This window comes from Aegilops tauschii, chromosome 1, assembly GCF_002575655.3.
Source record: "Aegilops tauschii subsp. strangulata cultivar AL8/78 chromosome 1, Aet v6.0, whole genome shotgun sequence".
Taxonomy (NCBI): domain Eukaryota; kingdom Viridiplantae; phylum Streptophyta; class Magnoliopsida; order Poales; family Poaceae; genus Aegilops; species Aegilops tauschii.
The window spans coordinates 461,379,408-461,396,181 of record NC_053035.3 but is presented as its reverse complement, the minus strand read 5'-3'; positions in this window follow the sequence as shown (position 1 = coordinate 461,396,181).

Genomic DNA, 16,774 nt, shown 5'->3' with positions numbered 1-16,774 from the left:
TTAGTCCCAAAAATCATATAAAATAGCATATGAATGCATATAAAACATCCATGATTGATAATATAATAGCATGGAACAATAAAAAATTATAGATACGTTGGAGACGTATCACTAACACGGAAATGAACATGAGCGGGATAAACGAGTTATTCCCTCTGATCGGCCAGGCAGAGGCCACGGTGGCGGTGGCAGCAGCAGCGGCGTCCTCAGCGGCCTTCTTGTTGGCCTCGAGCTTCTCAGCGACGATATGGTTGGCGTCGGACTGAGACATGGTGATGACGAAGTCATAGGGGAAGCAGTGGATCGGTGGCGAGCAGTCGCGTCTTCCCAAAAACCTAATTGCCCCTCTCCCGTACACGAGCCAAAGAGGCGGGGTAAGGGAGACCTGCTCTCCCGTCAACCATTTACGCGGTGAACAGGATGGAGTCACCGGCGGCAACAGTAGTAGTGGAATGACGTGGGTCTGGAGGCAGAGATGCGTTCTGATTCACGTGACGGCTAGGGTTGGGAGACGCCCCACATATATATGCGCGGCCATGCGTGGTCTGAGCCCACGCCCGAGTCGGTAGTAGCCCACGATTCAACGTCTCAAATTGTGGTCCACTTGTCAGTGTCTCGTCTCTTCATTCCTGACCGGCAAAGATAAGCGCATGGATGTGAGCTCGGCTTGGCTCATTTCCGCAACTCGCAGCGCGTCGTGACGAGGCGGGCGACGGAGGAGGAGTGCGCGAGGGCCTCTTCTGTTCTCAAGCTCCAATAGCATATGGAAGAGAATCCCTTATAAAGAGGACCAACTCCTTCTGCACTAACAGGGTGGGACTAAACTTTCCACTACTCCTAGTGCCATTTAACCCACATGGGCCCTTAGAGATTTTCTGAAATTGTTAGATGGGCCTAAAGCCCACGCTTTATTTCAACAATCCTCCAACAGATCTCGAGGGCCCATTGTGTCCTCTGTTCCAATTACTGTTTTGATATACCAGTGTTTCAGTGAAGACCTGTTAAGGTTGAACTTCACCTAGAGCAAATAGCTACACTCCTTCACAACTGAACAATGGACCATGCCTTGAATTGTCAGTTTGGCGTAAAGAAGCTTCACCACATGTCTTACTATTACTAGGCTGCCGAAGGCTGACCCCTCGGGTGGAGCATATAAGTCACACTCCTAGCCTATTCATGAGCTTACTAAAGATCACCCAAATCTCATAGAATGTGACCAGTAGTCGGGCTCATATAGGTGTGTTCATCCAAAGATCGCTCTATAGGATAGCATCTTGCTTACATAAGCTTTGGAACACATTAAGACAATAGTCATCCTACCATACAGTAACGAGTGTATTGCATCTCCAACGGAGTGGGTTAGTATAGCTACTCTCCTCAGTTCACCACTGGCTTGTTTTCCCAAGTCATACTTCACGGGATCTCCGATCACATAGGTTGGATTACCACCATGGCAACTCATGTGGGTCTCATGCACATCTCCCTCGATGCATTATCTATCACAACACGCGATAGCCGTTTTGTAAAGGGATCGGCCAGATTCTTAGCCGTTTGGACATACTCCAACGCTATCACTCCGGAGTTTCTTAATTTTCTGACAACTTTTAATCTCATTCTTATGTGTTTGTTGTACTTCATGTTGTTCTTTAAACTCTTCACCTTGGTGATGATAGTCTGATTGTCATAGTTCATAAGGATAGCCGAAACCAGTTTCTCAACCAATGGCAAGTTCATCAAAAGATCTCGAAGCGATCCTGCTTCGACACCATATGTGTCTAATGCTGTTAATTCTGCTTCCATTGTCGATCTCGTTAAGATCGTTTGCTTGCAAGACTTCCAGGAAATAGTGCCACCTCCAAGAGTAAACATATACCTAGTTGTGGCCTTCATCTCATCATCATCAGAGATCCAATTCGCATCACTATACCCTTCAAGTACCGATGGGTATACGGTATAGTGAAGTCCATAGTTCATACTACGTTTCAGATAATGCATAACTTTTTCAATAGCATGCCAATGTACATAACCCGGTTTGGAAACAAACCGGCTTAGTTTGCTCACAGCAAATGCGATGTCAGACCTCGTTGTGCTCGCTAGGTACATGAGTGAACCAATAATTTGAGAGTATCTCAATTTATCCTTAGTCGTGCCTTCGGACTTTCGAATCAACACACTAGGATCATATGGTGTTTGAGATGGTTTGCAGCCCGAATATCCAGAACAACTCAACACCTTCTCAACATAATGGGAATGCAAACATGTAATCCCACCTTGGTCATCTCTCAGTAGCTTGATGTTCAAGATAACATCAGCCACCCCAAGGTCCTTCATCTCAAAGTTTTGAGATAAAAACAACTTCACCTCCTCAATTACTTTGAGGTTGGTCCCAAATATCAATATGTCATCAACGTACAAGCACAGTATAACTCCTTTGCCCCCACCATGGCGATAGTATACACATTTGTCAGCTTCATTAAGAATGAAGCCAACAGATGTCAGAGTTGTATTAACCTTCTCATGCCATTGCTTTGGTGCTTGTTTCAGGCCATATAAAGACTTCACCAACCTACACACTTTTCCTTCCTGGCCATCTATCACAAAGCCATCTGGCAGTTGCAAGCCTAGCCACAAGCCTAGCCTTGTACTTTTCAATCGTACCATTGGGCCTCAGCTTATTTTGAACACCCACTTACATCCCAATGGTTTGCAACCATAGGGACGTTCAGTGATCTCCCATGTCCTGTTAGCTATGATGGAATCCATCTCACTACAGACCACCTCCTTCCAGTAGTCAGCTTCTGGAGAGGCATACGCTTCTGAAAGAGAAGTGGGAGTTTGCAGTCCTTTGTCATGTGTATCATCCACGAGATACACGAAGAAATCATCACCAAAGGTCTTTGCAGTCCTTTGTCTCTTACCCCTACCAAGGGTTTCCTCGTCATCCTCCTCAGGATTTTCGTCATGTGTTTGTTCATAATATTCCATGGGAATGCCAGGCTCAGGAGTCTCCTCAGATTCCTGTCTAGAAGTGATTTGCATATCTCTCATAGGAAAAATATCCTCGAAGAATGTAGCATATCCTTATACTCCATAATTGTGCCGACCTTTTGGTCAGGTACCTCAGATTTCACTACTAGAAATCTATAGCGAATGCTATTCTTAGCATAGCCCAAATTAACGCAGTCCATGGTCTTTGGTCTAAGTTAAGCTTTTTGGGGATCGGCACATTGACTTTCGCCAAACAGCCCCAAGTACGCAAATACGAGAGTGTTGTCCTTCTCTTTGCCCATTTCTCATAGGGTGATCTCATTATCCTTTGTCGGAACTTTATTCAGGACATGACACGATGTCAATATAGCCTCCCCCACCATGTCTTGGATAAAGCCAATGTATCTAACATGGCATTAACCAAATTAGTTAGAGTATGGTTTTTCCGCTCGGCAACCCCATTTGACTGGGGCAAATAGGGAGGCACCTCTCATGAATAATGACGTGTTCCGCACAAAAGGATCCAAACTCACTAGAGAAGTACTCTCCACCACGATCTGACCGGACTTGTTTACTTTTCAAGTTGATTCTCAACTTCCGCCTTATAGATTTAAAATAGTGTAAAGCCTCATCTTTAGTATTTAACAGATACATATAGAAATATCTAGTGGAATCATCTATCAATGTCATGAAATATTTCTTTCCACCTTTAGTCAACACACCATTCATCTCACAAAGATCAGAATGTATGAGTTCTAATGGCGCCAAGTGTCTCTCCTCCGCAGCCTTATGAGGCTTGCGAGGTTGCTTGGCTTACACACACGAATGGCACTTAGAACCTTTGGCTAATGTGAAACTCGGGATTAAATTCAACTTAGCTAGCCGCGTCATAACACCGAAACTATTGTGACAAAGAAGTGAATGCCAAACTTCATATTCATTAACACTCGAATGAATATGGTTCACGACTTTAGTACAAAAATCTGCGAGGGAAAGGCGGAACATCACTCCGCTCTCACAAAATTTTGCAACAAATAGTCCATATTGAGTAAAAACTAATTTATTGGACTCGAAGACCAACATAAACCCTTCTCTACATAGAAGGAATCCACTAACGAGGTTCTTCTTGATGGCGGGGACATGCTGCACGTTTTTCAGCTGCACGATCCTTCCCAAAGTAAAGTTTCGATCGACCGTGCCAACACCATGAACAGAAGCACTTGCGCCATTCCACATCATGGACCCATGGCCTATGACCTGGTAAGAAGAAAACAAAGAAATGTCAGCACACACATGAACACCTGCACCTGTGTCCACCCAGCAATCGGTGGACTGAAACACTGAAAAAATAGTAAATAAATTATCATACCCAGATACACCATTTTCATTGTTGCCCACAATCATGTTGACAGACTTGAAGTCCTGCCCTGGCTTCTTGAACTTGTTTGGGCACTTGTTGGCCCAATGTTCCTCCGAACCACAAGTGAAGCAGCCATCTCTCTTCTTGTTCTTCTTACCCTTCTTCTTAAAGTCGGCGCTCTGTTGGACACCGATTTTTCCCTTGGGCTTGTGGGAGTTGAAGTTCCTCTAGTGTACCACGTTGGCGACAGAAGTTCCTTCGACCACTTTCCCGTTCGAGTCCTTTGCTCTCGAGTTTTTCTCAACACACTCAGATGGCCAATGACATCCTCCACTAAGAATTCTCGCCTCTGATGTTTCAGAGTGGTAGAAAAGTTCCTCCAAGAATTAGGGAGCTTAGCAATTATGCAGTCTGTGACAAACTTGCTCGGTAAATCGCACTTACGAAGCTCAAGCTCCTTAGCGATGCATATTATCTCATGAGCCTATTCCAGTATAGGACGGTTCTCAACCATCTTGTAATTGTGGAACTGCTCTACAATATACATTTCGCTCCCAACATCGGTGGCCCCAAATTTAGATTCGAGCGCCTCCCACAAGTCCTTGGCAACATGCACATGTAAATATGCATCCACCATCTTATCTCCGATCACGCTAAGAACTGCTTCGAGAAAATGATGGTGGCTTCCTTGAACGCCTTCTACTGTTCAGGAGCAATCGTTCTAGTGGAAGGGGCACCGGCGACCCAGAATACGTTCATAGCCGTGAGCCATAAGGTGCTTTTGGTCTGCAAACGCTTAAAGTATGTACCGGTAAACTTATCCGGTTTGAGTGCAGCGGCAAGGCCACTAGTCAAATAATGCCTACACATATTAGGTTTTTGGATTGGTAAGTAAATAGGCAATTTTTTGAATAATTTAATCCAGGAAATAATCATGAACTTGGCATTCATAGAATTAATGACATACTGATTATGATCTAGACAAGCACGTACGTTGCAAACAGTAGACACATGTGACGCCCTCGATTCAATCGTACACTAATCATACACGCAAATGTGTATGATCAAGATCAAGGACTCATGGGAAGATACCACAACACAACTCTAGACACAAATTAAAATAATACAAGCTTTATATTACAAGCCAGGGGCCTCGAGGGCTCGAATACATAAGCTCGAATACACAAGAGTCAGCGGAAGCAACAATATCTGAGTACAGACATGAGTTAGACAAGTTTTCCTTAAGAAGACTAGCACAAAAGTAGCAACGATCGAAAAGGCAAGGCCTCCTGCCTGGGAGCCTCCTAACTACTCCCGGTCGTCGGCGGTATTCACGTAGTAGTATGCATCGACGGTGGCATCTGGCTCCTGGGCTCCGACATCTGGTTGCATCAACCGGAAAGGAGAAGAAAGGGGGAAAAGGGGGAGCAAAGCAACCGTGAGTACTCATCCAAAGTACTCGCAAGCAAGGATCTACACTACATATGCATCGGTATCAAAGAAATGGGCTGTATCTGTGGACTGAACTGCAGAATGCCAGAAGAGGAGGGGAAAGCCTAGCCTATCGAAGACTAGCATCTTCTGGAAACCACCATCTTGCAGCAACAGGAGGGAATAGAGTAGCATAAGTAAAGTAATAGAAGTGTTATCAACCTCGGCCAGAGATCCTTTCTCGACTCCCTGCGAGAAAGCAATCCCAGAGCCATACTATCCAAGTGTCATCACAATCCAATTCTCATCACAAGTATCCAGTTCTAGTTGTATCGATCGAGATACAAATCCAAGTGTCCGTTACTGTAGGACAGGCTATCGATAGATGTTTTCTTCCCTGCAGGGGTGCACCAACTTACCCACCACGCTCGATTAACTCCGGCCGGACACACTTTCCTGGGTCATGTCCGGCCTCGGCCAAACAATACGCCGCAACCCGACCTAGGCTTAATAGAGAGGTCAGCACGCCGGACTAAACCTATGCCCCAGGGGTCATGGGCCATCCCCCGGGAACTCCTGCACGTTGCGTACGCGGCCAGTAAGCAGACCTAGCTACCTCCTTCAACAAGGCAGGTGCTTACGCAGTCCAACCCGACGCGCGCCGCTCAGTCGCTGACGTCTATTAAGCTTCGGCTGATGCATACGACGCATAACGCCCATACTATGCCCACGTGATGGTTAGTGCTATCAGGCCAGAGGCCCCTCGGATCAAATATCCAAATCATAGTGGATTAGGAACACGCGGTAACAAGCAGAGACTCACGAAAGATGTGACCCCGTCGCCCCGTCTCGAGGACTTGCGGCAAGGGCTAAGACTGCCCAGCCACGCCTCGTAATTACCTCGCGGGCACCCTCCAGGTCAACCCGACTCCTCATCACTCATAAATATGCTCGCGCGGGTACCCCTCAGGGTCGACCCGTCTTTAGAAATATGCTTCAGTGTAAAGTCATAGTAACCATAGTAACCGTGTGTCTAACAGCAAGGGGAAAACCTGAGGAATCACCCTTGACGGATTCCACTCGATGTAATCATCAAGGTGAACGTAAGAGGAACCACCCCCGAGGTTCACACTTGAGGGGTTGCACGACAGAGCCGTATCGGAAGTGGTTAAGGAGGAAATCAGCCTCGATGACCATAACCGAATAGCTACACTACAGGTTAACATCAGAAGTGCTGAAGATGTCTCACCCTCGGCACTCGATAGTAACCCAGTAGTGTCGAGCAACTAAGGGGAAAGAGATGTGCGGTGCCTGGTCTTCGATCCCGTTGATCGGGTCTTCGATCCCATTGATCGGGTCTTCGATGATGAAGCAGGGGCAACAAGGACAAGGTGGGGTCACTGATGGATCACTAACCAACCTATACTAAGCAGTTTAGGATAAGCAGGTAGGTAACAATGAGCAGGTTACCAAAGCAGGCTATGCATCAGAATAGGAGCAAACAATAATAGTAGAAAAATCTAATGCAAGCATGAGAGAATGGAATGGGCAATATCGGGATGATCAAATGGGGGGCTTGCGTGGTTGCTCGGGCAAGAGAGAGAGATCGTCAACGGGCTGCTCGTCAGTAGCGTAGTCGTACTCAGCAGCAACGACGTCGGTCTCGGCGTCTAACGAGAGAGAAGGAGGGGAAGAGAAACAATAAATTCTAGGCAATAATGCAAACAATATGCAGGACATGTCTAAAAGATATGTAGAGGTGTTCTACTGCCTAACTAAATGATTTAGTTAAATTTAGGAATTTATTTGGATTTATTTAATTAAAGCTGGGCACTATTCATTCACTGAAATCAGTCTAAAAGTTCCATGTTCATATAGCTATGGGCATCTGACAGGAATACGGAGGACGTATTCGGTTTCGTATCGAAATTCTAAGCAAGTTTCATGTATAAATCATTTTCATCGGAGTTACGGATTATTTAATATGATTTTCTAAAGTTTTATTAATTTCTGGAATTTAATTATTTATTTCAACATTATCCAGAATAGTAAATGATGACGTCAGCATGACATCATGCTGACGTCAGCAGTCAACTATGCAGTTGACTGGGTCAACTACGTGTGGGTCCCGCATGTCATACACTGTTTAGTTTAATTAGGGTTTAGCTAATTAATTACTATTTGATTAAATTGACTAATTAATTAGATTAATTTAAACATGATTAATTAACTTAATTAATTTACTAATTAATTAACTAATTAATAATTTTATTAATTACATTTTCTTTTTATTTTCATTTTAGGGGTGTGGGGCCCCTACGTTAGTGGCCCAGGGGCATCGGGCCCCACCCGGCAGTGGCCCAGGAGGCCGACCGGGGCGGGCACGTGGTAACGGGCGTGGGCGCCCGTCGGGGCTGACACGAGCGCGGTGGGCAGAGCCCCGGGGCGCCGACCGGCTGGGGCCGCGGTTGGCGGCGACGGCGAGCGAACGGCGGGCGTGCGGTGCTGTCGGTGCCGGGAGGCGAGGTCAGTGGGCGCGTGCAACGCTTGACAAGGCCGGGCGGGAGGGGCGCGGGCTATGGGTGTGGCGCGGTCGGAGCTATGGCGAGCTCGGCTGGGTTCTGCGGGCGAGCGGCACGGTGGCGATGCGGGGCAGGGGCACGGCACGGGGCGCAGGGCACGCGCGAGGGTCGTCCGGTGCGGGCATGTGCGGCGGCGGTAACAGGGCGCAGTTGTAACATCCCAAATTTTCAATTTGGAATGTTATACATAGATCATCATTGCATACCATTTTTTTATTGCATTTGACAAATCCTCGATAAATCCTAAGCAACTCAAGGACCCTCGGAGAGAGTTGGGGATTTTCTCGATTTTTCATATTTGATTTTCATTAAATAATAAAACGAGGATTTTGGTTTTAATTATTCTCTCTCCGGAAAAATATTTCATTTAAAAAAATAAATGAGAGGAGAAAATATGACTTCTCCAAAACAATGGAAATATCGGAGGAAAAATATTAAAATCATATATTGGATTTTATTCGGATTTTATTTGCAATTTTAATTGCATTAAAAATATTGCACGTTTCCAAAACTGCATTTTGTATCAAAAAAATGTTCACCCTGTTCTAATTATTTTAACTAGACGGGGAAAATTTGTTTTATCTTTTTTGGATTTTTATTTATTTTTCTATAAATTTTTCGAAGGAATGTTTAAAAAAAACGCGTCGCGCGCGACCGGGCCGAGGCCCAGCCAAGCAGCCGGCCCAGCCGCGCGTCTCCTCCGCGAGCACGCCAGCGCCGCCGCGCCCGTGTCCGGCTCGGACTCCGCCGGAGCCCCGCCGCCTTGCCCCCTCCTCCAAGCAGGCCCCCCCTCCTTATATACCCCGCCGCCGCCCCCTCCCTCGCCACCCCGAGCCCCGCCTCGACCCGCACCCACCGCCGCTGCCGGAACTCGAGGAGCCGCCTCCCCGCTCGCCGAACCCCGCCGCCGTTCGCCGCCCCAAGCCCCGCCGCACCCCGCCGCCCCCTCGCCACCCCTCGCCGGAGCCAGCCGAGCCCCGCCGGAGCCCCGTCCCGACGAGGTACCACCTCGCCGTCGTTTGCCGGTTTATTTAAAAAAAACCGTTCGTTTTTTTAAAACCCTATATCGGTTTAGTTTCTTCGGTTTTATTATTTAGTGAACGTTCACCGACCGGTTCGTTTTAACGAACGTGTTCGCCGGATTTTCTCTGTTAACGAACGTCCGTTCTTTAACCGTTCGTCAGTTTTCTTTTTCGTCGGATTTTTCCCGATTATTTCAGATCTCGATTTCTGATCGGATCTTTGTTTTCGTTTAACTTTTCGCTCGTTTATCGGAATCAGGCGATTCAAGCGCCTAGAGTTTCATCTCGAAATTCTCTTTCCGTTTAGCCTACTCAAACAAGTTTTTGCTACTGTAAAAATTGACCTAGATCCAGATTAGTAAATGAAGCTTGTTTCTTTCACCGTTTGACTTTCGTTGCTTCGTTCGAGTTGATTCTTTTTGCAAACCGGAGTTCTTAAGTTGAACTTTCTGGTTGGATCTTTCATTCGAGTTTTACCTGTGCATTAGATGAGTACTTATTGTTTGCTTGTTTGTTTGCGATAGAGTACCCGGAGTGTGCCGCTTGTTACTTTGAATCGCTAGGCGCGGATCATCAGCAAGGCAAGTAACACTTTGATCATACCTTTCCATACCCAGTTTTTACTACATTAGATCAATCCTCAAACATTGCATGGTTAGGATCTAATTAAATTGTGGGTATTGGGAAGTAGTTGAGGTAGTACCTATTACCTGTTTTATTTCAAACCCTTGGGAGTTACTTCTATGTTGCTATTATATTGCCATGCTATGCTCGTAGACGTGGATTGGGTTTGAGTGAAATTCATGAAAGATGTGAGATTGTTAATAATGGTTTACTTAAGGTGGCAACTAAAACTCACATCTGGGTTGATTGAGGCACCTGGAGAACCCAGTGTTGTCTGTTTGTATAAGGACCGCCACCCAGGCTCAAAGGGATCATAAGATTATTCATGCTGGAAACTTCCGTGTGCAGCCACAAGCTATTATGGGCTCTAGCATAGTTGAGTAGGTTACATGATCTCTTGAAGATGTGGGCTAGCAGATGTAGGGGAAAGTAGGTGTAACTGTCCATCCGGAGTAAAGAGTGATTGTTTCTGAAAGACTGTGTCTCGGTCATCCGTTTCTCAAACATCATGTAGTGCGAGAAACAAGCGGAGGCGATCGAGTCTTGTGGGGAAAAGTGCGCAAACCTCTGCAGAGTGTACAAACTAATCATGGTTAGCCGTGTCCCCGGTTATGGACAACTTGAGTATCTAGTACCTGGATTATCGTGTGAATCTCATCACCATGTTACTTTTAATTAATTTTGTTGGGTTATGATGACATTTAATTGGGATTGAGATGCTGTCAACCATCTCAATGTTTCACAACCACCATGATAGTTAAATAAAATTTATTCCTTTGCAGTAGGGAAAATTGGCTTTTCGCAAAACTTTAACCATAGAGCTTTCCACCAGCCATATATGCATGTAGTATAGCCTTATTATGTTCATTACTCTCCATGTGTTATTTTGCCAGCATATTCTATGTGCAGACCCATTTTCGGGCTGCAACGTTTCATGTTGCAGACTTTTCAGACGACGAGTAAGGTGCTTTAGGTCGTGGTCTTATACTCAGTGATGCCGTTGGAGTTGATGGACTCACTTATCTTCCAAGTCTTCCGCTGTTATCGTTTTTAGATGGCCTTAAGCCATATTTATCGTACTTATTCTCTTTGGATATATTCGATGTAATAAGTGTGTGATTGCTACTCTGTTATAAATCCTCCATTTGTACTGTGCGTGTCAGCATTACTGATCTAGGGATGACACTGGTGCACAGCAACACAGACTATTTGAGGTCTGGTCGCTACAAAGGTGGTATCAGAGCACACGCTGACTATTGGACACGACCTCTAAGCTTAAGCCCTAGAAAACTTCTCTCTTCTCATTTCTGACCCCTCTCCATTTTCTACTCTTTTAGGAATGGCGGATGCAAGGAGCAAGTTCATGCAACCAGATGAGGACACGCCTTTTGGACGACACTTGAAGGAAGTCACTAAGTACTTGAACATAGGAATATCAAGCATCACCGGAACCTACAACGCCACATTACCCGAAGAGGAGAGCTGGAAGATTCGAGTTCACATTCCAGGAAGGACGTTTGTGCCAGTTACTGAACCCATAAGATTGGTTTTCGAAGCACCAACCTGGAGTTTAGGGAAGAGCATGGCTGCCCACATCGCTATGGGACGCATTGGAGAAGTCTACCACAGGGAGCTTAAGGATACAATTTATCAGATTTGTGGACGCCGAGACGCGCAATGGGAGATGATCAGAACCAAGAAGGATGGATCAATTGCAGCTTTCATCCAGGAGCAAAACCAACACATTCGTCGCCAGGAGAACCAGATGTGCTCAGACAAGGAAGAACTAAAGAAGGCATTGACGAAGATCAAGGAGCTGGAGGAAGAACTCAAGGCTACACGCGAGGATTATTTGGAGGAAATCGTCGCACTAGTAGGGAAGAATGACGACCTGGAGAAGAAGATTGGAGTATTCATGGGAAATCCAGTGCCAAAAGCAGAAGATGACGAATGCACTTGCCCGGATAACTACATCATCATCGACGACACCGACTCACAACCAAGTGAAGATGACTTTGTTGATGAAGCTGGAGCAGACATCATGGAGTCTTCAACTGATCAGTAGTAGTTTTCCCCCATTTAATAGTATAGTTCAAGCACTTTGTAATGCTAGTTAGATCGATGTTATGCCTTGTTTGAATTGATTGAGTGATATTGATTGTATTTGTCTCATGAGCATATGGGTAGTGTTTTCCCTCTGGACCTCATTCTATTCTTAACTCTCATCTTTTCTAACCCATCAGATGCCTCCGAGACGCGACACCGGATTTGTTTTCCCACCGGAGATCACCCAGTTGATTCAGCAACAGAATGCCCTGATGGAAGTGTTAGTGCAGAACCAATGCAACAACAACAACAACAACCCACCACCACCTGTTGATCACTTAGCCCGTTTCTTGAGGCTAAACCCACCGGTGTTTTCTAGTAGCACCGAGCCGATTGTTGCAGATGATTGGCTCCGCAAAGTTGGAAGGGAGTTGACCACTGCAGGATGCACATATGCGGAAAGAGTGCGTTTTGCTGCACATCAGCTTGATGGACCCGCAGCATCATGGTGGGAGAATTATACCGCCACACACCCTATTGACACTGTCACATGGGACCAGTTTCAGCAAGCCTTCCGTACAGCTCATGTTTCAGCAGGAGCTATGGCTATGAAGAAGCGTGAGTTTCGCAACCTACGCCAAGGAGGACGCACCGTAGGCCAGTATGTGGAGGATTTCAGTAAGTTAGCACGTTATGCACCAGATGACGTTGCCACGGATGCAGCCAAGCAGGAGAAATTTTTGGAAGGACTAAATGATGAACTGAGTATGCAGTTGATGGTAGCAACCTTCAACAACTACCAGGAGTTGGTAGATAGAGCACTCATGATTGAAGGAAAGCAGCAGCAGATTGAAAACCGTAAGAGGAAGTATGGACAAGGGAAGTATAACTCTGGAGCTCAGCAGAAGCCACGTTTTACCCCGAAACCGGGAGGACAGTTTCAGCATACCCATGGAGGAGGTAGTTCGCACAACCATAATGGCCCCAAGAATGGTAATGGGAATGGAGGAACCAACGGACAGAACCGCACCAACCCATCTACCCCAGCCAAGAGGGATCTAAGTCACGTTACCTGTTTCAAGTGCCAGAAGACTGGACATTATGCAACTGATTGTCCTGAAGCCCAGAATGGAAATGGCAATGGAAGCTCTGGGAAGAAGCCGAACCCGTTCAACAAAGGACATGTGAACCACGTGAGCGTGGAGGAGGTTGAAGCACAACCTGATGCAGTAATAGGTAAGTTTTTGGTTTAGTCATTTACTGCAATCGTTCTTTTCGATGCTGGTGCATCGCATTCATACATATCAAGGGGATTTGTGGATAAGTTTAAGTTGCCCACCAAAGTTCTCAGAACACCTATGCTAGTAACCTCGCCAGGAGCAGAGTATATGGCAAGCCAAGGATGTTTTCAGATGCCATTGGCCATTGGTAGGCATGTTTTCCCCTCAGACCTAATAATTTTGGAGTCGCAAGGTTTGGATGTGATTTTGGAAATGGATTGGCTATCGATGTATGGAGGAAACATCGATTGCGCCAGTAAGTCGATTTTGCTTACCACCCCAGAAGGAAAAAGGATCAAGTATGTATCCCGGCATATGCCGAAGAGGACTCAAGTAAATTCCTTATCAGGAGTTGTACAGGAGGAAGTACCAGTGGTGAAGGATTACCCGGATGTATTTCCAGAAGAGTTGCCAGGCATGCCACCAGACAGAGACATTGAGTTCTTGATTGAACTTTTGCCAGGCACAGGGCCAATATCTAAGAGACCGTACAGGATGCCCGCAAAAGATTTGGAGGAAATTAAGAAGCAGATTAAGGAGTTATTGGATAAAGGCTATATTCGCCCAAGTTCGTCACCTTGGGGATCACCAGTACTTCTAGTGGAGAAGAAAGATGGATCGTTGAGGATGGTTGTTGATTACCGTGGATTGAATGAAGTGACCATCAAAAACAAGTACCCACTGCCGATGATCAATGATTTGTTTGACCGCCTACAAGGAGCTAAAGTATTTTCCAAGATCGATCTACGATCAGGATACCATCAGTTAAAGATTCGAGAGCAGGATATACCTAAGACGGCTTTTACCACCAGATATGGACTGTATGAGTATACCGTTATGTCATTTGGTCTGACTAACGCACCTGCCTATTTTATGAACCTGATGAACAAAGTGTTTATGGAGTTTTTGGATAAGTTTGTCGTGGTGTTCATTGACGATATTTTAGTCTTTTCCAAGAATGAGGAAGAGCATGAGGAGCATTTACGATTGGTACTTGAGAAGCTCAGAGAATATCAGTTATATGCCAAGTTCAGCAAATGTGAATTTTGGCTGAAGGAAGTTGGATTCCTCCGACATGTTATTTCTGGAGAAGGAATAGCAGTAGACCCTGCCAAAGTTGACACAGTGACAAGTTGGGAATCACCCACGTCAGTTGGAGAGATCCGGAGTTTTCTTGGACTTGCAGGATACTACCGGAGGTTCATCGAGAATTTCTCGAAGATTGCTAAGCCCATGACTAAGCTATTGAAGAAGGACACCAAATTCAATTGGACTGACGATTGTGAAGCTAGTTTCCAAGAGTTGAAGAAACGATTGGTTACATCACCAGTGTTGATTCTGCCAGATCAATGCAAGGATTATGAAGTTTATTGCGACGCTTCTCGTCGAGGACTTGGAGCAGTGCTTATGCAGGAAGGAAGAGTTGTGTCCTATGCTTCACGACAACTTAAACCCCATGAGAAGAATTATGCTACGCATGATTTGGAGTTAGCAGCCGTGGTGCATGCGTTGAAGACATGGAGACATTTTCTCATCGGAAACCATTGTGAGGTGTACACGGATCACAAGAGTTTGAAGTATATTTTCACGCAGAAGGAGTTAAATCTCATACAGAGGAGATGGTTGGAGCTTATTAAGGATTATGATATGAGATTGCATTATCACCCAGGAAAGGCTAACATAGTAGCAGACGCGTTGAGCCGCAAGAGTCATGTCAACACCCTCATGACAGGAGAGTTACCTCGGGAGTTAGCCGAGGACCTTCGCGAGCTATGTTTGGAGATAGTCCCAAGATGCTATTTAGCGACACTGGAGATTCAGTCTACCTTGATGGAAAGGATCAGAGAAGCTCAGAAGACAGACAAGGATATTGACGAGATAAAGGAGAAGATGAGCAAAGGAAAAGCCAAGGGATTTTGTGAGGATGAACACGATACCTTATGGTTTGAGGACCGCGTTTATGTGCCAAATGATCCGGAGATCAGGAAGTTGATTTTGCAAGAGGCCCATGATTCACCATACTCGATTCACCCAGGGAATACCAAGATGTATTTGGATCTGAAGAATACTTTCTGGTGGACCGGAATGAAGAAGGATATTGCGGAGTATGTAGCAGTTTGTGATGTATGTCAAAGAGTGAAGGCAGAGCATCAGAAGCCAGCAGGATTGCTACAACCATTGCCGATACCCGAATGGAATTGAGATAAAATAGGCATGGATTTTATCACGGGATTGCCCAAGACTCGTTCAGGCTATGACTCAATATGGGTTGTAGTAGACCGTTTGACGAAAGTGGCTCATTTCATTCCAGTGAAGACCACTTACACCAGTGCTAAGTTGGCAAAGATATACATGACCAGGATCGTATGTTTGCATGGAGTTCCGAGGACCATTGTATCAGACAGAGGAACCCAGTTTACCTCGAAGTTTTGGAAGCAGTTACATGAAACATTGGGAACCAGGCTAGAATTTAGTACAGCTTTTCACCCATAGACAGATGGACAGACCGAGAGAGTAAATCAGATTTTGGAGGACATGTTGAGAGCTTGTGCACTAGATTATGGATCTAGTTGGGACGACAATTTGCCATATGCAGAGTTTTCTTACAACAACAGTTATCAAACCAGTTTGAAGATGGCACCTTTCGAAGCTTTGTACGGAAGAAGGTGTAGAACACCGTTGTTATGGGACGAAGTTGGAGACCGTCAGTTGTTTGGACCAGATTTGATTAAGGAGTCTGAACAGAAAGTGAGGTTGATTCGCGATAGGCTCAAGGTAGCCCAGTCCAGGCAGAAGAGTTATGCGGATTCTAAACGAAAGGAGACAGTCTACGAAGTCGGAGACAGAGTGTATCTTCGAGTATCACCACTCCGAGGAGTGAAGCGCTTTGGAGTTAAGGGAAAGTTAGCGCCCCGTTTTATCGGACCATACAGAGTTTTGGAACGTATGGGAGAAGTTGCCTACAAGCTGGAATTACCCGAAGGATTGTCAGGAGTTCATGATGTATTTCACGTTTCCCAGTTGAAGAAGTGCCACGCAGAGATGGCTGAGATACCGCTGAGAGATATTGTGCCGCTTGAAGCGATTCAGCTGGAAAGTGATTTGACCTATGAGGAGAAACCAGTTAAGATTCTCGAGTATGCCAGCCGAGTTACCCGCAGTAAGGTTATCAAGTTTTGCAAAGTCCAGTGGAGTCACCACACGGAAGATGAAGCCACCTGGGAGCGAGAGGAAGATCTACTGAAGGACCACTCCCACCTGTTTTCTAGCCAACCCGAATCTCGAGGGCGAGATTCATCATTTGGAATGTTATACACAGATCATCATTGCATATCATTTTTTTATTGCATTTGACAAATCCTCGATAAATCCTAAGCAACTCAAGGACCCTCGGAGAGAGTTGGGGATTTTCTCGATTTTTCATATTTGATTTTCATCAAA